The sequence below is a fragment of the Canis lupus genome, chromosome 30 (genome assembly GCF_003254725.2).
Source record: "Canis lupus dingo isolate Sandy chromosome 30, ASM325472v2, whole genome shotgun sequence".
NCBI lineage: Eukaryota > Metazoa > Chordata > Mammalia > Carnivora > Canidae > Canis > Canis lupus.
Window position 1 is genome coordinate 39,144,809 of NC_064272.1, and position 24,289 is coordinate 39,169,097.

A 24,289-nucleotide genomic window follows, 5' to 3' on the forward strand; every position below is an offset into this window, starting at 1 on the left:
CACTTACCTCTGCCAAAGCAAAAATCTGTCATTTTATAAGCAGGGTGTTGTCTTTTGAGTTCACAGTCCACCTACCCGGCTTTTTCATAGTGACTGTGGGTCTCAAGTGGCCCTTCCTACACAGACTACCTAAACACTGGTTTTATTTTATTTTTTTAAAGATTTTATTTATTTATTCACGAGAGACACACAGAGAAAGAGGCAGAAACAGAAACAGAGGCAGAGGGAGAAGCAGGCTCCCCGTGGGGAGCCCGATTTGGGACTCGATCCCAGGACCCCGGGATCACGCCCTGAGCCAAAGGCAACCACTCCACCCAGATGCCCCTAGGCACTGCTTTTATTTTTAGTAAAAAAGGAGGTAAATGCCCAAGACAGACAACTTCCAGCCCAGTACTGGAACTAAGAGTTAAAGTAATCCAATAAAACTTGGCATTACTTTCTCTGGGTAGAGTAGTTTGCCAAACAATCTCCTGGGACACTTGCGTACTTTGAAACAGTAAAAAAAGTAGGTGTGTATGAGGTGGGGGGGGGGGGTTGGAGGGATAGAAGGAAGGTGGGGAAATGGAACACCATAATGGACATACTCCCGCTAAAAGGCTGTATGATATACAAAAAGGTATTTCCAACAATATGGAATGGCATTATCTAACTTTACATTTGGAAAACCAAAGCGATCAAGTATATAAAGTGCAGAAGATTAATGTTCCTGTTTGGTGAAGATACATATGTATATTTTTTCACTTACTTCTTGGTGATACTCATGGAGGGTGTATTAGAGGAATTTTATGTTTATCAAGAAGGGAAATGGGTTTTAAATGAGTTTGAAATCAGTTTTAGAGATGAAAAATAAGGCTTTCACGGTTTATAATAGGTAACTATGATATGCATTGAAGACACAGAGCTAAATAAGATTGACAAGAAATTCTTGTCCTTTTACAGTTCCTGACGTAGTGGGGGACAGATGGACAAACAGTAGAAAAAAATTAAAGGTTGTAGCTGATGTGTGTAAAGATATTTATTTAAATCTGTAGGAAAAACAGGGAAGAGACAAATGAATTGAACAGATGGAGTGACCAGCTAACTGCTCATTATCATAATAAATTCACAGATGCACTGGAGATCTGAAGGCAACAGAAAATACCAGCTGAGTAAACTCCTGGGAAGGAACACTTAGCGCAGAGTACTCACATGTTTGGAATCCAGTTTCATATCAGGGAGGTAGATAGGATTCCTTTCTTGCTCTAAAACAAAATGGTTCAAGCCTAGAATCTGAGGAAAGCAGTATATGACAGAGCAGGAGACACAAAGGTCCCTAGTATTTTGACCCAAACAAAAAACTTACTAGTTAACAGTTCTAGTGGAAGGGTCCTTGTTGGTTCAAGGAACAGTGCTCCTCTATTTTCTTATATCTTACACTGTTTTCTTCAGCTCAAACCTGCAGCTGTGAAACAAGACTGCAGAGAAAAGATGGAAAGAATGTTCCTTTCTATTACAGGCAACAACTCCCAAACCTTTCACCCTTTCAAAGCCGATGAATACTAACAGATGACATGTTTTGAGAAGGAAAATTGGAGATCATTTATAAAAACTACAGTGTAAAAAGAGGAAAGAGACTCCACCAAAGTGTTCTTCATTTTTAATCAACCCACAAATTAAATTCTCTTCCTAGGAAGAATTCCTAAAAGGAAAACAGAGAACTTTGGGTAGTAGGGAATTCTTCAGCCAAAAGTTGAAGGCAAAAACCAAACCAAAACAAAAATCCAAAACACTTTAGTTGTTGGGAGGCCAAGGAATAATAGTCTTCACTACTTTGAATAGTAAAATGAAATTCTGTTTTCCTCGCAAAACAAGTAAGACAATTGTAATGTGTTTAACAGAACAGTTTAATCTGAAAGGCAGAAAATTTGACAGAATTATATTTCTAGAATTTGATTTTAAATCTTAAATCTTCGCAATGCTTAAGACTTCAGAAAATAAACCAAATGGTGGGCACCAAATTCAACTTTGACATAGTCAATGCTCCAGAGGTACAGTTTCCTAGGGACACTGTTCCTTTAAATACACTACCTAAAATGATAAGGCTTTGCCTTTCAAACAACAGAGCCTCTAGGCTCTCACCCACCAAGGCAAGTCAGACCAAGTAGTTGGTCTGATAACCAAGTAGTTATCTTCCTGGTTTATTATAAGCTATTCATTTGTTTCCTTTGTTTTTAGTTAGAAAAACAAAAGGTTTAAAACCACATTATCTGTAACTCTGAGGAGTAACCAGACTAATTAAATCACCTTAAATAGGGGAGGAGGGCGGGGGGTGGGAGTGAATGGGTGACGGGCACTGGGGGTTATTCTGTATGTTAGTAAATTGAACACCAATAAAAAAATAAATTAAAAAAAAATCTTTAAAAAAATAAATAAATAAAATTAAAAAAAAATCACCTCAAATATTTGTGGTGTGTATTTACTAAAAATCTGATGAAATCTGTTTCCAGAGTTGCCTATTGGTGTTCAAGTACTCACTTGTCCAGTAAGGTGGGACTAGGTCCCAGGGAATAAAAATGTGCAGAATGATTTATTTTGCTCTTCTTTCTGCATTAAATGTACCCACCTGTTGTGTTACTGCAAGTTACTTCTGTCAAGAACAGAAATATACTATATTAGCAAGCAGAGGAATTATATGATTATCTGCTTTCAATACCTTTCAAAGTAAAACGCGGCTAATACTTCTCCATTTAACTCAAAGAGATGTGGTGAAGATGAAATAAATATTTCTTTAACTGCTCTACAAACAATAAAAGAATGTATAAAGTTGTTTTTGCCAATCATGTTACAAAGTTTTCAATGAAATATTTATGAGAAAGTATTCTATAGACTATAATTATATTAAAAGACTAGATACAAAGGAAAAAAAAAGATTGGAAGGAAACACACCACTCAAAGTAATTGTTAGGGTGGTGGAATTATGAGTAATTCTACTTTCTACTTCTGTTTTAACTCCCCAACATCTAGTCATATGGTTATGTTACTGTAAAGAAAGAAGTGCCAACAAGAATCATAGGCTTTTTAAATTTCAATTTTAATTTCACACACAATACTTCAGTATACTTTCTTTTTTTAAAGTTTGACTACACATAAAGCTAAAATTCTCTTTGACCTGATTTCCCGTTCCCCTCCCCACTCCAGAAAATATACTATTAGAGGAGTTAATAGCTTATTACTGAAAGGAGCCTTAGAGAGTTTCTAGTGATACAGTCATTCTCTCTCTCAAATCAGAATTAGCCCTACAGGGCAGAGAAGAGTAAACATGTCTAGCAGGAAGAGCATGAGGGCACAGTTTATGAGCTTAGCATTTTATATTAAAAAATTCATTTAAATTCTGCATTCAATTTTATAGAGCAATGTTTATTTCAACACATGAATGTTTGAAACTGCAGGAGACCAGGGGAAAGCAACTTGTACTCCTAAAACAATAATATATTCCCTTATGAGTGCAATACCACATAGCACAGATAGGCTCACTTTCCTGGCAGGTAACAGACACATTTTGATACTGAGAAAAAGAAGTGTTGTCACTTTCTATTCCTTCTCTACTATATAGCAATATGATGAGAAATTTCTACTATTGGCTAGGGATGTATGGTTAACTCAATTTATACTGTTATTTTTCCAGATAAAATTACATGATAACACACTGCAATTATCATATAAAAATCCCATTTAGTAATGGGAAAATAGCCCGTGACCATGAGTTTAATATGGCTTGGCATTTCCTTGAAAGGTTTAATTCTGAAAATTACAGTGTATCCGAGGTTGATCAATGTATATTCTTATGTTGCTGGTAGAAAAAGTAACAAGCTTTTTATAAAAAAGTTATTTTACTTCTAATATATCTTGAAATATACTTCAAACAGAATATACTTAATCCAGCTCTAATTCTACTGTCATCTCTTTCCCTTAGACTCCAAATTTGGTTAGATGAGAAAAAGCTCATCATTACAGTGGTTTTCCACAGAAGCATCTTCTCTGGAGGCATTTATTCTTATTACAAAGTCTCTCCAAATAACTATTTTGGCTCTGGGTGTTTAGTAACATTAGCATATTTAAAAGACAAAATTGATAACTTAAAATCAATGTGAACTATGAGGAAATTCTACAAATTCACTCACAATTTTGGAGTTGGAGAGGGGAGAAACCAAAGCACCTCAAAATTTTGAGGAAGGATTACGTGCTATGTGAACTCCTGGCAGGCAACCTGAGGCAGCAGAAATTGCTCTGGAGTCAGGGAGCCTGGCTCTGAGTTCAGGCTATGTCACCAAGTAGCTGTGTCTTCTGGAATCACTAGACTCCTCTGGCCCAAGTTCCTTCATCCACTAATGAAGGACAAAATGAATTCTAATTTGTTTGTCACACCATGAAACAGTACATTCAGTAAAATGATATGAATTAAAAACAATTCTACAAACTAGCAGAAAATAGGTATATGAAAAATTCAACATAAAATCACAACCATGAACATATATGCACATACATAAACACAAAGTTCTCTAATCACAGCATGCATTTCTGAATTCTTCTGTTAGTATTTATTTGCTATCTGGAAGTGAACCATGGTTAATCACAGTTAAACTGAAGGCTCTGAGATCAGACTGCCTGGATTCAAATCCCATCTTTTATTTTTCAGCTACGGAAGTTGGGCAAGTTAATATCTCTGAATCTGTCCTCTCATCTGTAAGTGAGGATAATAATAGTACCTACTGTAGAAGTTATTTGAAGAACTAATCCATGTACAGCAGGTAGTTTGCTGTCTATACATGGTAAGAGCCCAATAACAATAATGATAACAGTAATAGTAGCAACCATTCATTGAGTGCTTACTAAGTAACAGGCACTAGTCTAAGAGTTTTACAAGTATTATCCCATTCAATCCTCACAACTACCATGAGGTAGATACTATCATTAGCCTTTATTTTATAGTGAACAAACTGATCCATATAGAGAATAAGTAATGTAACCAAGTTAACCGTGGTAGTCATTATAGTTATTGACAAACATTTTTAGTTTTCCTTTCAGGAACACAGTAAGATCACACCATGCAACTCAGAGGGTCAACTAATAGTAGCAAGGATCCAAAAGCAATTTTCCATGTTTCCTTCCTCCATTGCAGTGATCACAAAAGTATATATTACAATGGAGTTTATATCAGCCTCCTTGCCTAACCAAAAAGTAGCATAGCCCCCTACCCCAACCCACTTTGGACAGCATGAGTGAGCAAAAAAAGCCACTGAGAGCCCGTAGTGGTCTTGTTATCATAGCAATAACCAAGTCTATCCTGAGAGTGAATTTCAGATTTGGTAGCATCATAATTACCCATTTATTCACAGCTAATGCTGAAAGTTTAAGAATTAAATTGTAGGAGAAAATTACACAATTCTATGCATTTCTTTCTTTTTTTGATGTGTGAACCAATGAAAGTTTACCATTATCTAATTCAGTATCAGAATTTAAGAATTATTGGTCAAAATGTCTTCGTAATCTTGGGCTAGGCAAAGATTTTAAAGAGGAAGCAAAAAGCACTAACAAGAGAAGAGAAAAATAATGAACTGGAGTTCACCAAAGTTAAGAACATCTGTTCATCAAAGGTCATGTTAAAAGAGTGAAAATGTAAGCCACAGACTGGAAAATAATATTTGTAACACATATATTCCCTAAGGACTCATATTCTGAATGGATAAAGAACTCCTACACATAGATGACCCATTTTTTTCTTTCAAAAGGGGATAAAAATAAAGCAAGTGCTTCATAAAAGAGACCATCCAAATGATCAACAACCATAGAAAAAAAATTATTCACCAAAATGGCTAAAATAAAAGACTGACAATACACAGTGTTGACAACATGAGGAGCAACTGCAATTCTCATATGTTGCTGCTAAGAATTTAAATATGCCCTATCACTCTGGAAAACAGTTTGGCAATAACTGCTAAAATAAACCTATCCTATGAACCAGCAACTGCATTCCTAGCAATATTACCTAGAAAAATGTATGATATTCACTAAAAGACATGTAATAAGGATGTGCATAGCCCCTTTATTAACAACAGCCTCAAAATGGAACCAACCCATGTTTTCATCAACAATGGCAAGGATACATTATGATATAATCCTACAGTGAAATCAGTGAAACACCTGCACAGATTGAACTACTGCTACATGCAACATGGATGAACTCACAGACATAACGATGTCAAAAGAAGTCAGGCCCAGAGAGTAAATATTCCTTGAATTCATTTAGGTGATGTTTAAGTACAGGTAGAACTACTCTTTGGTTACAGAAATCAGCATAGCAGTTATCTACAGTAGGGAGAGAGAGGGTAGTGACTGGAGAGTCTCTTGCAGTGCTGGAAATATTCACAGATACATATATGTGTATATATGCGTGTGTGCATGTGTGTGCGTGTGTGTGTGCACGTGTGTGTATGTATGTATATATGCACAAATTCATTGACTTGTTCACTGAAGATTTATGTGCTTTACTGTAAATACTGCAGTTTTAAAAAGTTAAAAGGAAAAAAGGAAACACTGGTTTAGATAAGAATTCCAAGGCTGAAAGTTTCAACAAAGATCACCAGGTCCAATAATACATTCAAGGCTCACATCCCAGCCTGAATGTTTCTCTTGGGAATGTATGAATAGCCCTGACCATTAGGTTTTTCTTGATTATGAACCTCAAACCTATTCCCAAGGAGCTTCCGCCCTTGGGTTCTCATTCTACTCTTGGGGACAAAGTACTCTTCTAAATCATATTCCCTCAGTTATCCCAAGACTAACTGATGAGACTCCCTTTCAAGTCTAAAAATTCTAGAATTCTGTATTTTTATTAGTTCACATTTCTTTCATTTGTTCTTTCTCTACATCTCTGTTGAACTTTACTCTTCTAACCAAAGTATTCTAAAGTTAAGCTTCAACCTGAGTAGATAACCAGCTTGTAGATTTTTACTCAAAATGTGAACTTCAAATGTAGGTCAATATTTACAGTATGTAGCTGGCCACATCTGTATGCTAGTGAGAGCAGGAAGGAACATCTCTCAATGCTTAATACATTAGAATACCAGAGTCCTTTATGAAAGATACTTAGCTGATTTGGATTTGGAGAAGGTTTACTATTAAATGTTTAAGATGGGAAGATAAGTATCTTTCTTTCTTTTCTTTTTTTTTTTTTTTTTTGGAAAAGTATATTTCTTAGACAAAGCATAAGTCAAGTCAATTTTGGTCAGTATATACCAAGTAAGGATGAATATATAGAAAACACTGGTTGTGCCTAAAGTGATGAATCAGAGTGTGCTTCATGAACAAACATAAAAGCATTTCTCTAATCTCAAAGAGCCAATTGAAGCATTCATGGAATTGTGTATTTTAAGGTATTCAAAAGTCTTTGTAAAGTTTAGGAGATAAATGTAAAACTGGAAAGAGATTTTTCTCATACTTCAGACATTCTGTTTAAAAAGTGAAAGGCCAAAAATTTTGCCTGTTTTATCATTTCACACCTATGATTGACCTTTTACAATGCTACAATCTTATATTCTTACCATTTTGTCCTTTATTACACAGACTAGAACAATAATCAAGACAGACTCAAGATTATCTACAGATAATCCGCAACATGAATTATGCAAAATAAAATGTATTCATTTCATGATGTTTTGAGGCAAAATATAAAGTAAGAACAAGAAGGAAAATTTACTAACAGTAATGCCTTATTGTAATCTGGGAGAGAAATTCTTGCATGGCTGTGCTCTCCAAGACAAAATGTGCCCTGAAATTGATGGTTTTATGGAGCTGGCTGAGAAATATGGATGGAATAAAAACCTGAAGACAGTAAAGGTCATGTATCAGCCTGAACCAGGGAAATCCTAAACACAACTATAGAGTCTCATCAGCAACAACTAACTGAAGGCTTAAGCTGCACAATGTTCAATGATGTACTGATCTACAAAGGAGAAAACTAAATGTGCCAGGATATCAAACTCACACTTTTCTGAACTCCTCTGGAGCTGCCAACTTTTTATTCCTCAAACGCTTGGCACTTAAACTCTATTATCAGGAATCTTCCCTTGCATGTGCTACAGGCAATTCACACTTCACAGCTAGAAAACTGAAGCCATAATCTTTTCCCCAAGATCTGTTCCATCCCACATGTTCTCCATGCTGAGAGTACTCTACTGTCACGAAGGCTAAGAACTTGGAGTCCTTTTCAGCATTTCCCCTGCTCTTCCTGCCACAATGAATCCCTTGCCAAGCCCAGTTGATTCTGTCCTCTTCTGTGTTCCTGTTTTTACTGTCTCAGTTAAAGCCTTTAGTTTTTTTTGGCCTGAGTACTCCAACTGCCTCTACCTGTCCCTCCTGACTCCAATCGGTTTCCACATAACTACCAGTGATCATTCTAGAATAAAAATCTGATCATGCATATCATTCCTTGCTTAAAATCATTCAAGAGGCTACCCACTATCTTCAGTTGATTTTTTACTTTTTTCATTTAAAAATTCTGTTGAAAGCATAAAAGTCATACTTGTTTTGAGTCTTTAAAGCTCAAATGTTTTACAATAAGGATATATTATTTTATCATTAGAATAAACAACACTTGGCCCCATAATAGCGAACAATCACCTTACACCAGTTTCAGGATCAGGAAAAGGAACCTTGACACTTTTAAATGAAAGAGAATATAAAAAATTTATAGGGCGCCTGGGCGGCTCAGACAGTTGAGTGTCCGACTCGATTTTGGCTCACATTTTGATCTCAGGGTTGTGAGATGGAGGCCCTCGTCAGGTTCTGTATTCAGTGGGGATTTGGCTTGAGGATTCTCTCCCTCTGCCCCTTTCCCTACTTGCACTCTCTACCTTTCTAAAATAGAAATAAATAAACCTTTAAAAAATGTATTAAAAACAACTATATCTTCCTTATATTGAATTTACATCTTTAGTACCCTCTATTTGTTCTTGCATGAAATATTTTACAAATTTATCCCCTAGGGTGTAAGATGCATCTGGCTTGCTAATAAGGGCTATTATATAGAGCTGGCAAATATTTGGTAAAAAAAAAAAATTGCAGCCCTGACCTTCTCTTTAAGTAAAAGAACAATAAAATCTATCAAATAGCTTGTGTCCAGGAAATAAACATAATTACAAAAAGATAAAATAAATGAGTATCATAAGATTTAATGCTCAATATGCATCCTTAGTCTTCTACCTGTGATGGAGTTAACTATTAGTTTTTCAACTGGGAAGATTATTTTCCGCAGTATCATATTTAAATACACGGTTTAGCTCTTCAAATTAACAAATTATTCAGACAGAGTAATTTCTAGTCTCTCCCATAACCCTTTTAATTACAGTGTCTATGTTATTTCCTGCAATACATTTCTGTTGCTATCAACTCCAAAATCTCTTGAGAGCAAATGCCATTCAGTTTTATTATACATGCATTACCAAGTAAGGCAGGAGAAGCTGTTGAACCAACTGAGATCCCATGATGCCAGTTTAATTTCAATCTGCCTTCCAGGCTCCCAAAACATGTCAGCACTATTGTAGTAAAGTAGGTTATAAGTTCTGGGTGATGTGATTTTCATTGAAAGACAAAGAGCAGAGTGTAGAGCAGACTATTATAGGTCATAGCAAAGTAAGTTCAGATCTGTAGCTATGATATATTTTTTTAGTATGCATATTTACTAAGTACTGAACAATAAACCTGAAAATCCCAGCTAACAGTTAAATATACCAGGTTAAACACATGCTTTTCCTACCTTCTAAGAGGGCACAGCTTCAAATTAAACAAAACAAAAAAACAAAACAAAACAAAAAAAAAAACAAAAAAAAAAGAAAGAAAGAAAAAGAGAAGGATGTAAATAACAGTGTGGTGTTTAGGAGGAAAGAAGCTCTCACAATCATTTTACTATACTCATAAAATGATGCACCGCTAAACTTAAATCCATTTAATGTATTTGAAAAACAGCATTTTGAATTTCAAATCTTTTAACTCAAGCCTTTCATCAGATGATCAACTGATAACAGGAGAGTGTCCTTGATACAAATATGGTTGCTGTATCATTGGCTAAGCATTTTCTACTTTTTAATAAGAAGGATGCAATCACACCAATTCATCCTTAGTCTTCCACCCAGTCCCACTGGAGCAGCAACACTCACCTGTAGGGTAACACTCTAAAACAGGATGCAGATAGAAATCAATTCCAATTCCATGCACCAGAATTATTTTATTACAGGAGAGACACACAAAAACTGAGCTGTAATTTCTAGTGTGGCAAGGCTTTACTTACCCCCCCCCCCCCAAAAAAAAATATTAAGTCTTTTGCAGAAATAAACTCTAGAAACAGTGACATAGGGATAAAAGGGAAAGGCTGTAAATAATATATCTACTCTACTCCTTACCAATGATAGTGCTGAACAAATCAGAAAAGACACATAATCAGGAATGGCTGAAAGCTAGAAAGATATACTTGCCCAAGTTTTTCTTGGTACAATAAATCAATCTGTATACTATCCTCAGTATCATGTACTGCTGGAGAAAGATTTTAATTAAAACGCCAGGGAGAAGAAATCTGCCAATTAGAATTTTGCAAGTAGTTTGTTTTGCAAGGAAATAAATGGCTAGCAGCTGACATTGTCTTTCTGGCAAAATAAAGCTGCTCTTTCCCCTTTTTTTGAAATAAACATAAAAACCATTATGTTTATTTAATATACTCCTTAAACTGGTAATTAGCTTGAAAAGAGTGTTTTTACATACGGCAGAGTTCCCTCTACTTAAATCTCCCCACCTCCTCTATAACCATAGTGTACCATATTTGTATATTGCTATAGTACTACAAAAAGAAATGAAATATTCTTTTAATATATTATATCACTAGCTCTAAAGTCAGTGATCTACATTTTAAAAATCTGAAAAAGCCAGCAGTAGCAACCAGAGGATTATGAAATTCAGAAACGTATTTAGTCATACTCAAGAGCAGACATTTTAAAACTTCTATGAGCCCTAATTTCATTGATACGAAAATAGCTATGAATGTCTGGTAAATATGCAAATATCAATAAATAGATGAAGCTTTAAAAATTATTTCACCAAGAGAGAATTAACAATTTTGCTAAAGGTAGAATAATGATGATGTTGATGGTGATGCTGTTAGAAACTTGGATTTTCAAAAGCATTCAAAATTCTCATTCTTGTTTTACTCCCCTTCCCCACCACAGCCCTGAATCTGCTTATATTTACAAAAAACATCTGGCATGTTTTTTCAATTTATCAGAAAATTCTAGGCATGGTATCTAGACTTCAGAAATTAAGAATGTCTCATTTACTATACATTAAGAAATATGATGAATCCCTAAAATTGTTCCTCTTGAAATTTACTTAGTCTAAAGTTGGTACTAAACAGGCATTTTTAAATGTTCATGCTATTGACCTAAAAACTGTTTCAAGTTGTTGGACTTACCATTTTCTACCAAACATACAATGAAACATCTCATTTTACTGAAATTAACTTAAAAAAATTAAAATTTTAATTAAAAACTCAGTCTAAGATTAAGAAAAATACAAGCTCTTAAGAAAACGTAGAATATTTTGTAATATCAGATCATAACTCTGTACTGTTTATGAAACATATATGAAGACATTAGTGTTATGAAATGTTATTTTTGCCTGTTGTGATTAAAAGGGATGTCATATACTTATTGTGGTGGCATACCTATGTGACTGAATTAGCTTATAATCTTTACACAAACAATACTGTCAATCTCAGTAGTAAGCAAATGCAATTAGACCACCTGTCCATCCTTCTTAGTGCCCTATTAAAAAAAAAAAAAAAAAAAAGAAGTTCTAGAAAAGACGACAAATTACTTAGCCAAGATTGCCACTGAGAACATCCTGTCTCTAGTTTTTTAGAGCTTCAATCTAAGAAATGTGGGTAGGTGTATTCTTCTTTGGGGGCTTAAATAAAATTTGCCCAAAAGTGACAGTTCAGCTTAGCATACAAACTATACATCACTGAGAAGGCTGACTTATCATCAAAAATGGTCTCCAGGCATTACAATGATTATGTGGTGCCTTTCTCAGAGAGCAATTCTGAAGAAATAAAAGACTAAACCCGAGGAAACAAATAACCCCTTCATGCTCCCAGGGCATAGGCACACATATGAAATGGTTCCTGACCTATAATTTACCTTAGGTGGCACGCTATCTTGTCTCATTTACCATATATTTACTAAACATAAAATAGGCATTTAGTTAAGATACCAGAACTATAACAGGGAGCAAAACAGTCGCTGTTGTCATGAAAGTTATGATTTGAGGTGAAAGACATCAAGCAAATATACCAATAAACAAAATTTAAAATCAATAAATTCTACGAAGGAAAACAAGACACTATAGAACGACAGTGGGAGTTGTCATTTAGATAGGGCACTTTTTGGGATGCCTGGGTGGCTCAGCGGTTGAGCTTGTGCCTTGGGCTCAGGGTGTGATCCGGAGTCCCAGGATCGAGTCCCACATCAGGCTCTTTGCAGCGAGCCTGCATCTCCCTCTGCCTCTGTTTCTGCCTCTCTGTGTCTCTCATGAATAAAGTCTTAAAAAAAAAAAATGACAGGGCACTTCTCTAAGAAGTGAGTTGAATGTTAAATAGGTACATTCCATGCTGAATAACTAGCTTATCAGGCCTTGAGGTGAGAAATAACTTGGTGCTTCAGAGGAAGTGAGAGAAGGCTAGGGCGGGCTGTAGAAAATGGTCAGGAGAGCAATAAAGAGGTAGGCAAGAGCTACATCCTGCAGAGACATGGGGACACATTAAAGGTTTGAGTTTTCTCCAAAGTCGGAGAACAAATCTTTGAAGAATTTTTTAAGGCACGATATATTTATGCTTTTGAAGGATTCTAACTTCTGTGTGAAGAATGGAGTGATGAATAGTAAGAATGGATCCAGAAGGACCAGTTGAGAAGCTACAGCTAGTCCACCACAGCAAGATGGTGGCTTGAAATAGCATAGTGGGGTAGAGATATAGCAGAGAGTGATCCAAGATGTATTCAGGAAGCAGGACTGATAGAATCTGGTAGTGGTCTGGATGAGTGTGTGTGTGTGTGTGTGTGTGTGTGTGCCTGTGCCATGTGCCATGTGTAAGGTAATGAGAGGTCTCTAGAGTGATTAAAGATGTCTAATTCGGAAGTTAGTAAATATTTATAGAGGTCACGAAGCCCAAAGATGATGGGGAAATAGAGAAAGAGCAACAGCTTAAGATTGAATATGTTCATTAAGATGCCTTTGAGACAAATATCAAGTTGGAAGCTGAATACCAGACCCTAGAGCTCAGAAGTCTGGGCTGGTGATAGAAATTTAGGAATTTTTAGCACATATGGTGGCTGGTATTTTAAGTCAAGAATGTAAGAGATATCCTGGGGAGAGATGGGAGAGTAAGGAAAGAGGACTGAGTCCTGAGGAATTCAATAGATGAACAGGAGTTTGCAAACCCTAAGAATCTTATGATACTGAGAAGACGTGAACAGAGGCCGCCAGAAAAGCAGGAGTGAGTGGTGTCAAAGGGTATTTGAAGAAATAAATCCAAATGTTGCTGAGAGATTAAACGAGAATGTGAAAGATGTCCATTTTTTGGCAACATGGAAGTTATCAGTTGATCTGGCAAGATGCTTCTGATGGAGTGGTAGTTGTAGATAAGCATATCATCTACATGGTTTGTGGCAGGGGGTATCTAGAAAAATAGCCTTTAAAGTAATTTGGAGGAGGTTCAGTAAACTCAATTAGAAAAAAAAAATATACAAATTATAAGTCCGTAGCTTGTGAAAAAGTATGACTTTCTCCCTTCCATTCACTATCCCCATGAAAGTCACTGGTGTGATTTCCCACATCATAAATTTGTTTTGCTTGTTTTCAAACTTTATCCATATACTACATACTCATTGGTGTCTGGCTTCTTTTGCTCAGTATTATGCTTGATGATCATCCATGTTGTTAATAGAATTTACTCACCCTTTCTACTTTGATGGATGTTAAGGCTACTAATAATTCTACTATGAATACTCTTGTTCTTTCTTATCTTTTGGTGAACATATGTATAGATTTCTGTGGGCCGTACACCCCAGAATAGCTAGGTTAGAGGGTATACACGTTCGCTTTTAGAATATACAGCCAAACGGATTTTCAAAATACTTTTAACGATTTGCATACACGCCTACCAGTAGCATATAAGTTTTCAGTTGTTCCACGACAACATACTTGATATTGTCAGTCTTTTAAAATCTCAGATATTTCTTAGGGTATGTAGTGCTATCTCACTGTGGTTTTGATTTGAATTTATTCAAGGACTAACGATAATTAGATACATATGTCTTTGGATGAACATAAGTTCTTGATTCTAATAAAAGTCCAGTTTAGCAATCTTCTTCCTTTTTGGATCCTCACCTTTTCCAATTGAAGGTGTCTTTTCCGTAAAGTTTTATCTTTAACATTTAGATCTATGATCTAACTGGAAGTGATTCTTGTGAGGTAGGAATCAAGACTCATTTTTTTCCTCTTCTCATGACCTAGCACTATTCACTGAAAAATCTGTTCTTTCTCTACTGTGCTGCAGTACCTTTGCTGTTGTAAATCAAGTAAACACATATGTGTTAGACTGTTTCTGGGCTCTTTATTCTGTTCCATATATCCATTTATCTATCCTTGTGTGAATATGACGCTAATTACTGCAGCTTTTTTTTTTTTTTTTTTTTTTTTGGTTTTTTTTACTGCAGCTTTTTAATAGATCCTGCTACCTGGCAATGAAAGTCCTCCAGTTTTGTTAAGATTGTCTTGACTACTCTTAGTCCTTTTCATGTCCATGTGGATGTTAAAACTAATTTGACATTTTATTAGGATTCTATTTAATCTATAGACCAATTTGGGAAGAAGTCAACCTTCATAGTATTGAGTTTCCCAATCTGACTAGATTATTAGCTCTTAATTTCTGTTAGTTTTCTGTTGAAAGGTCTTGCAAGACTTGTGTGATTTTTTTGGATTCCATTATAAATGGTATTGTTTTCATAAATTTCATTTTCTAACTTATGGTTGCTTTATACAAATTAATTTTGCATTTTGACCTTGCATAGAGGGAGAAGCAGATTCCCTGCTGAGCAGGGAGCCCAATGTAGGGGCTCAGTCCCAGGACCCTGTGATCATGACCTGGGCCAAAGGCAGCTGCTAAAACTCACTGAGCCACCCAGGCATCCCTCACATGTTATTATTTTATTTCATTTTTTTCAAAAGACTCTTTAGGTAAAGATGATTGGCATTATAATCCCATTTTATATGTGGAGAAGTTTGAGAGTCAGGATTTGGCCAAGCTAATAGAACCAAATTCCTAGATTTGGCTAAGGTCTTAGAGTGGCAGCCTGGAGGAGAATCTGGTGGCTGACTCTTGATCTTTAGTCTTGTTAAATTCATTTATTAATTATAATAATTTGTAGATTCTTTTAGATGTTTTACATTCCCAAATAATACATTTATGTTAATCAACAAGACTGGCCTGTAAATATCTTCTCTCAAAATATGATGGTTGGGTTTTGGCATCAAGGCTTTGCTCATTTCAGAAATTCTATGGAAGAACTTGAGTTAAGATTAGGGCTACTTCTTTAAACGCTGTAAGAATTCACCAGTGGGTGCTTGGGTGGCTTGGTTGGTTAAGCATCTGCCTTTGGCTCAGGTCATGACCCCAGGGTCCTGGGAAAGAGCACCAAGTCGGGCTCCCTGTTTAGCAGGGAGTATGCTTCTCCTTTTTTCAAATAAATAAATAAATAAATATAATCTTAAAAAAAAAAAAAAGATTCATCAATCAGGTATTCTAGGTATGTTGTTTTTGGTGACAACATTTAAATAATGGATTCAATGTCTCTTAACAGGTAAAAGCGGTATTTAAAAATTCTATTACTTCATATGCCAATATTGGTAAAGTATGTTTACCATTTCACCTGAGATTTAAGATTTGCTTGCATAAAGTTGTTCATAATATTTTCTTAACATTTTAACATCTGTAGAATCTGTGGAGAAATGTCTTCTTTTCATTCCTAGTATTGTGTTCTCTTTTATCCTGATCTGTATTGCTAGAGGTTTATGCATCTTACTGATTTTTTCAAAGAATGAACTTCTGGATTTGTTGATACTTCCAATTGTACATTTGGCTTCAATTTCACTAATTTTTATTTTATAATTTCCTTTCTTCTACTTTGGGTTTGCTGTTCTCCTAATTTCTTGAGATGGATATTTATCATTGATTTTTGACTTTTTTCTTTTCTAATATATTTATAGCTATAAATTTCCCATCCTATATAGCTTTAGTAGGTTCACATATACTTTATTTATTTATAAATAAAGATTTTATTTATTTATTCATGAAAGACACACAGAGATAGGCAGAGACACAGGCAGAGGGAGAAGCAGGCTCCATGCAGGGAGCCTGACGTGGGACTCGATCCCGGGACTCCAGGATCATACCCTGGGCCAAAAGCAGGCGCTAAACCATTGTGCCACCCAGGGATCCCTCTCTCTCTCTCTCTATATATATATATTTTTTAACATATATTTTAATATACTGTACTTTCATTATCATTCTGTTGCAAATGTGTTCTAATTCTACAGTGCTTTCTTTCTGATCCGATGGGTTATTTGGAAATGTATTTTGGGAGGGGTTTGCTAGGTACTCTTTTATAATCCATTTCTTACTTAACTCTATTATGGTCAGATAAACATATCCTGGATTAAATTTGTTAAGACTTTCTCTGTGGCCCATCATATGATCCATTTTGGTAAAGGGTCCTTGTGAACTTGAAAAAACATTTTTGAAGCTGTATTACTAGATACATACAAACTTACAGTTCTTACATTTTCCTGATAGAATGATCATTTGGGGGTGTCTGGCTGGCTCAGTCAGTGGAATGTGACTTTTGATCTTTGGGTTGTGGATTTGAACCCCATATTGGGTGTAGATTACTTAAAAAAAAAAAAAAAAGAAAATCTTAAAAAAAAAAGACCCTTTTAGAATTACAAAATATTCTTATTTCTAATTATTCTTCTTGTATTGAAGTCTACTGTGTATTGCTATTAATATAATACATATTTTTGTTTAGTGTATGATATTTTCCATTACATATACTTTCAATCTTTCTGAGTCTTTACATTTATGTTGCATTTTTCATAACCAGTATGTAGTTAGACTAAAAACAATCTGACATTTACTGTCTCTTAAGCAGTCTTTAAGTATAATTTGGTTTCTACCTATTATGTTATTGTTTCTATATGTCTCGTCTGTTATATGTCTTTCTCTTTTCTTTCCTTCTTTTGGATTAATCTAGTGGTTTTTCATTCAGTTTTTCTCCTAGGTATACATTCACTTACTGTTCTTTTATTGGTTACATTAGAGATTACAACATACATCATTGACTTTAGTCTAATAAAACATTAGTAATTCTACTTCCCACACAATGCTAAGAGCTTAGTACATTTTATTTCCATTTACACTGATTCCACCTTTTGTGCTACAATTATCATACATTTTGATTTTGTATATATATTTAAAACCCCAAAAGACATTATTGTTGTTTTTATATAGTTAATATTAATATAGCTGTATCTGTGTTTTTATCCTTTGTGTTGCTCTTCATTTCTTTCTTGAACCTTCAAGTTTCCATCTAGGACCATTTTTCTTCTACTTGAAAAATTACCTGTAGGTGTTTCTGCTTTTTTCTTTTAATGAGGGTCTGTATGCACTATGTTGTTTTAGTTATTTTTTTGGTAATCTCTTTACATCTCATGTACTTCAGAACATTTTCATTGGGAATTGAATTTTAGATTGACAGTTATTTTCTTTAAGGACTTTAAATATTATATTCCATTAAAAAAAAGATTTTATTTATTCATTAGAGACACACAGAGAGAGAGGCAGAGACACAAGGAGAGGGATTAGCAGGCTCCATGCAGGGAGCCAGAGGTGCAACTTGATCCTGGGTCTCCAGGACCACACCCTGGGTGAAGGCAGCAGTGAACAATGGAACAATGGAACAATGGAACAATATTCCTTTGTTTTTTGACCTCCATTATTTCTGTTGAGAAGTCAGATGTCAAAAAAAAAAAAAATAAATAAATAAAATAAATTTAAAAAAACTAAAAAAAAAAAAAAGAGAGAGAAGTCAGATGTCAGTCTTATTGTTTCTTTGAATATGAAGGGTCTTTAATTCTCCAGCTAATTTTAGCAGTTTTACTACAAAGTGCCTAAGTTTGGCATTCCTTGTATGTGTGTATGTATGTATTCATTCATTCCTTGCATTTAGTCTGCTTGGGGTTTATAATACTTCTGAAATCCATGGCTTGAGGTCTTTCATCTGTCTTGGAAAATTCTGTCATTATGTCAAAAGTTTAGCAAAGCTACTCCATGGTATTGCTGCCTTGGTGTCCATTTTGTTTGGTCAAGCAGTCCAGGCGGGTGAGGGGAGCTTAAACTGATTCACCCTTCATCAAAGCAGATGCCTTAGATAAGAGCCTGCAGAGTCACACATAATTTAAGTCACACTTAAATTAAGTTCCTGGTATGACTTCCCGAACAGCCTTTGTGATAACAGTCTCTCCTGCCTCAAAGGACCTTCCCCTTGTGTACTGCCTAGGTTAAGATCCCCTTGGAGCTTACCAAATTCTGTTCTGTTGGTTTCAACTGACCAGTCAAGTCTTAGCCTAGGAACTGCAAAGCACTCCACCCATGGAGCCTCATAAAGGCATATGCCCCAGGTCCTGTGGCTCTCTTTTATCTGCACCCTGCCTTGATCTTCCTGTATGGTCCCTCAAGGTGTACAAGGTGTACTTCCTCTAGGACCTGTGAGAAATAATTTTTCTATTTTTCTCTTTCAATTTTTCAATTTTTCTATTTCAATTTCCTTATAGTCTTTTATTGATGTGCTTCACCACCTGACCCCCAGAGCTCTGCCTACCAAAGGTTAATAATTAGTCATAACACATTATCTCTTCAAACATTGCTTCCTCTAATTTTCTCTCTTCTTTTCTGGGACTCCAGTAACAAATGTATCAGACTTTTTCATCATTTCCCATTTTCATATTGCTGCTATAACAAATTACCACAGAACTAATAGCTTAGAGTAATAAAAATTTATTTTCTTATAGTCTGAATACTAGAAGTCTAAAATGGTTCCAAAGAGTTAGATTCATCTGGAGGCTCTAGGGGAGAATCCATTTTCTTGCCTTTTCCAGCTTCTAGGTGCTGCCTCCATTCCCTGGTTTACGGCCCCTTCCTCCATCTTCAAGGCCAAGAGTGTAGCATCTTCTCTTCTCTCTCACCTGCTTCTGTATATCTTTTTTCTATATCTCTTATCTTCTTGCCTCCTACTTAAGACCCTTCTGATTACACAGGACATATACAGAGAATCCAGGATAATCTTACCTTAAGATTCCTAATTTAGTTCTTTTTTGCTATGTGGGGTAATGCATGCACAGGTTCTGGGATTAGGATATGGACATCTTTCAGGGGCCATTATCCAGCCTCCCACATTTCTTTTATACTTTTTATTATATTTTCATCCTTTTTCTTATCCATGCTTCAATCAGATATTCTCTAAGGCTCTATCTTCCAATTCACCTCTTCTGGCTTGTTAAATCCTATTAATAGTTCTTAGTTTCAATCATTTTATTTTTTGGTTTCTAGAACTTCCAAATGATTTTTAAAATAAATTGTACTTCTCTAGTGACATTTTCTACTCTAGCATCTATTTTTAAAAACATATTAGTCACAGGGATGCCTGGGTGGCTCAGTGGTTGAGTGTCTACCTTTGGCTCAGGGGGTGATCCTGGGTCCGGGGATCAAGTCCTGCATCGGGCTCCCTGAGAGGTACCTGCTTCTCCTTCTCCCTGTGTCTCTGCCTCTGTGTCTCTCATGAATATATAAATATCTTTAAAAAACCCAAACATATTAGTCACAATCTGCGTCTGATAACTCCAATATCTGTATTACTTTATCTGTTCCCATTGTCTATATTTTCTCTCAATTCTATTATTTTCATATGTCTGGTAATATTTGGTAGCAAGGTAGATCTGATACATGAAAAATTATAGAAGCTTTGGATGATACTACTTCCTTCAAAGAGAAATCACTCTCTTCTCTGGAATGAAACAATAGACAGATCATCTTATTTAAAAATTTTTTAAGATTTTATTTATTTATTCATGAGAGAGAGAGAGAGAGAGAGAGAGAGGCAGGCAGAGACACAGGCAGAGGGAGAAGCAGGCTCCATGCAGGGAGCCCGACATGGGACTCGATCTCAGGGTCCCCAGGACCAGGCCCTGGGCTGAAGGTGGCGCTAAACCGTGGAGCCACTGGGGCTGCCCCAGATCATCTTATTTTAATCAGAAACTGAGCTGATTTGAAGTTAGGTGGTAATTTTTGTAAGGCTCTCTGTCTCTAGGTTGCATCCAATCCCACTTGAAAGTCTGGGATATTTATTGGTCCTTTCCTCCTTGGAGGGACCTGAATTTTATCTTTTGCTTCTTAACATCATGAGATAGACAAAAATTTCACTCTGCTTTTCAGGGGTTTTCTGCTTAGCTTCTTAGCCTTTGACTCTGTGCAGCAAATACCTTGAGGGGCAAATAAATTTAAAAAATCATTTCTTGGTGCCTAACCTTCTCTTTTAGGATTTTGGCTCCTAAGCACTGGCCACCTGGGGAATCCCTAAACCCCAATTTTTAAAAATAGATTTTATTTATTTATTCATGAGAGACACAGAAAGAGAGAGGCAGAGACACAGGCAGAGGGAGAAGCAGGCTCCATGCAGGGAGCCCCATGTGGGACTCGATCCTGGGACCCCAGGATCATGCCCTGGGCCAAAGGCAGGCGCTCAACCACTGAGCCTCCAAGGCGTCCCTAAACCCCAATTTTTATGTACCAACTCTACACTGGCTCCTCTGCTTCTAGCAGAAATCCTCTGCTAAGTTCTGTAACTTCTTCTATTGTCCTGTGAATTAAGCAAATTCCTAGAGGGGAAAGGAGAAGCATAGAACATAAGCCCACTTCTTTAAAGTTGCCTGGGCTCCATAATTTTGGTTTCTTAAGTTCTGGCTCCCTCAGTATGTCTCTGATACCCTCAGAATTCTTTTCTTCTTCTTCTTTTTTTTTTTTTTTGGATATTATCTGCCTTTTCATGTTATTCACAGCAAAAGTATTAGTCTGCAGCAATCTATTCCTTCAGAGCCAGAAGTGGAAGTGATGCCAGAGTTCTCAATCAAAACTCTACTACTTATAAGCTGTGTGACTTTGGCAAATTACTTAACCTAGATATTCAAACATTCTGAGCTTCAATTTTCATTTATGTGAAATGAAAATACTATCTTATAAAGTTATCAGGGTGTGAAGATGAAATGCATTTGTAAAATGTCTAGTAACAAAAACACTTAATGAAGGCTTACTATGTGACAGGCACTTTATATGGATTTAATGATTTAATGGAGATATGGTTTTTATTTCCCATTTCCTTTCCAACGTCACATACTGGTAAGTGATGGAGCTAGGATTTGACTCTAGAGCACTTTTCTTACCAACTACTCAATACCACTTCTATAATATTGCTTTCGTATTGTATCTGAAACCAGTTAAATGCTCAATAAATGTCAGTTATTATTACACAGAAAATATAAATGCTTCAGAAATATACACTAATCACATCAGTTTTTCTCTTCTTCCATTTATTTTTCCTTTTTTGAAAAAACATTTTTTAACATTATTTTATTTATTTTTTAAAGATTTTATTTATTCATGAGAGACACAGAAAGAGAGAGAGAGGCAGAGACACAGGCAGAGGGAGAAGCAGGCTCCATGCAGGGAGCCGGACATGGGACTCGATCCTGGGACCCCGGGGGGCCACACCCTGGGCTGAAGGTGGCGCTAAACCACTGAGGCACCTGGGCTGCCCTGAAAAACAATCTTAAAACATCTTTCTATAAATTTTAAAAGAAGCTATTGTGAAAAGTGTCTAATAGCCTACTGAATGGAGAAGTAATAATTTGCTTAACACTTACTTTATTGTTGGATATTTATATTTTTTAGACAGTATATATCAATACTATTAATATTTTGTGCCTTTACCTACTTTCCTTATTTGAAGTATTTTCTTAGAATAAAATCCTAGCACTGCAATTACCAGCTCAAGACTACGAATACTTTATTATTCTGATATAATAGAATTTTGCTGATATAACAGCTATCTCGTTTCCCCAAAGAATTGTGGTAATTGTGATGCTACCAGGAACAAATGAAGGGTTTGTGTTAGAATTGGAATTAAAGCTATGGAGTATAGAAATGAAAGAAATGTAGAGATGGGAAAGAGAAGATACATATTCTGAGGCTAAGAAAGAATGGAGTACCTGGATACTAATTCCTGTGAAAGAGGGTTATTAGTTTCACTTAAAGGACTAGGAATGGAAAAAGGACTGGGCTGTGTTGAAAATTCAAATGCTTCAATATAAATACACATACATATACATCATAATCTGGGACGCCTGGGTGGCTCAGCGGTTAAGCGCCTGCCTTTGGCCTAGGGCAGGATCCTGGAGTCCCAGGATCCAGTCCCACATCGGGCTCCCTGCATGGAACCTGCCTCTCTCTCTGCCTGTGTCTCTGCCTCTGCCTCTCTCTCTCCCTCTGACTCTCATAAATAAATAAAAATCTTAAAAATATATACATCATAATCGCTTATGAATAATGTTTCTGTGATAAAGTTTCAAAAGATATGCGTTTCCCACCCTCATCAATGCAATGTTGGATACAGATAAATATTTAGGTGTAATTTACAGATTGGCTATCTGATATACCTGGGTTTAACTTGCTCTTTAGTACTGCTTATTCTAACCTAACATTTAGTAATCTGGTGTGTGGATCTTTATTACTGCTGCTTGAAGATACACAAAGAAATAATCTCTCTTGAGGATAACATATTAAATTATAAAAAATTATGCATATAAATTACAAAATAACCCCACGTTACTGTTTTCTCTTTTAGCCAATTTAGTAAACCATACCGGGAAGCAGGTGGCCTGTGTTCTAGCAACCTGTTGTGTTATTTGCTTGGTGCATAATTTCGGGCCTTCATCATCTTACCTATATATTGGGATTGTATTTTATCTAACTATAAGCCAGTATTGGAACATGACATCTCTTGTTTAATATTTCTAATCTTGAGGTGCCTGGGTGGCTCAGTCAGTTAAATGTCTGCTTTCAGCTTGGGTCTTGATCCCAGGATCCTGGGATGGAGCCCCACATCAGGCCTCCCTGCTCATGGGTAGTCTGCTTCTTCCTCTCCTCTGCCCCTTTCGCCGCTCATTCTCCCTCTCTCTTAAATAATAAAATCTTTTGAAAAAGAATATTCCTAATCTTAAATATATTTAGCGAGTATATGATACTTGAATAAAAGTGGAAGAATTTTTCTTTTGCTAATGCCTACTACGATTTGAGTATCTTTTTAAAAAAATTTTTTGATCATCTTATTAACCTCATTACCAGGTTAGATTTGAAGTTATTATTTTAAAAGTCACTTTATGGGATTCTCTTAGGGCCATTTGTCTGCTCCTTTGACCATCAGATGAATCTCAATGTATATACTCAAGGGCAGTTGCTTTTCTATCACTGCCTTCCTCTTTCTCCTTTGCTCCTATTATAGATTTTGGGACAGTATGTACCTGCTCATCAGGGATAAACAGAAAGGGCCCTGAAATGTAGGCTTAAAGAGAGACCTTCCTCTCTGTCTATGCACTGTAACCTCCCTAAGAAAAACAATATGAAACAAACAAAAAAACTTCTCTGATTCATTATATGCATAGATAAGTGCCTATCTAAGTGCCATTTCTCTTCCAGCTTCTGTTAGCCTCTAGAAAATTTTAGTAGTGATAATGAAGGATTATGGAGTATGAGAATGATAACTTGCCTGAGAGGCATTCAAATGCTGTCCATATCACTTATTGGTTAAGTGATTTTGGCAAGTGACCTAAGCTCTCTAAGTCTCAATTTTTTCATAGGTAAAATGAAGTTAGTCAATACCCACAACATCCAATTATTAAAATTAAGTTAGTCAAATGGTATTTGGCATTATGGCTAACTTTGGTTTGAATACGAATATCTAGAAAATAAGGAGAGTGCCATAAAATAAAGTAGTTTTTAAGTTGATTCAAATTAGAAGCTGGTTTGGTTTCTAGGTTCTTAAAAAAA

At 35.9% G+C, this 24,289-nt stretch overlaps 1 protein-coding gene and 1 long non-coding RNA gene across 5 annotated transcripts in view; one reads left to right on the top strand and one right to left on the bottom strand.

The window, feature by feature from the left end:
- Positions 1-8,463, top strand: part of LOC125754074 (uncharacterized) — a 41,586-nt gene extending 33,123 nt beyond the window's left edge. Inside the window, exon 2 of the long non-coding RNA XR_007407394.1 lies at positions 7,603-8,463. This is a non-coding gene — a long non-coding RNA (uncharacterized LOC125754074). The remainder of the gene's footprint in view (positions 1-7,602) is intronic.
- The window catches only part of HMG20A (high mobility group 20A), a 77,265-nt gene that overhangs the window by 44,260 nt on the left and 8,716 nt on the right, over positions 1-24,289 (bottom strand). The window lies entirely within an intron of this gene.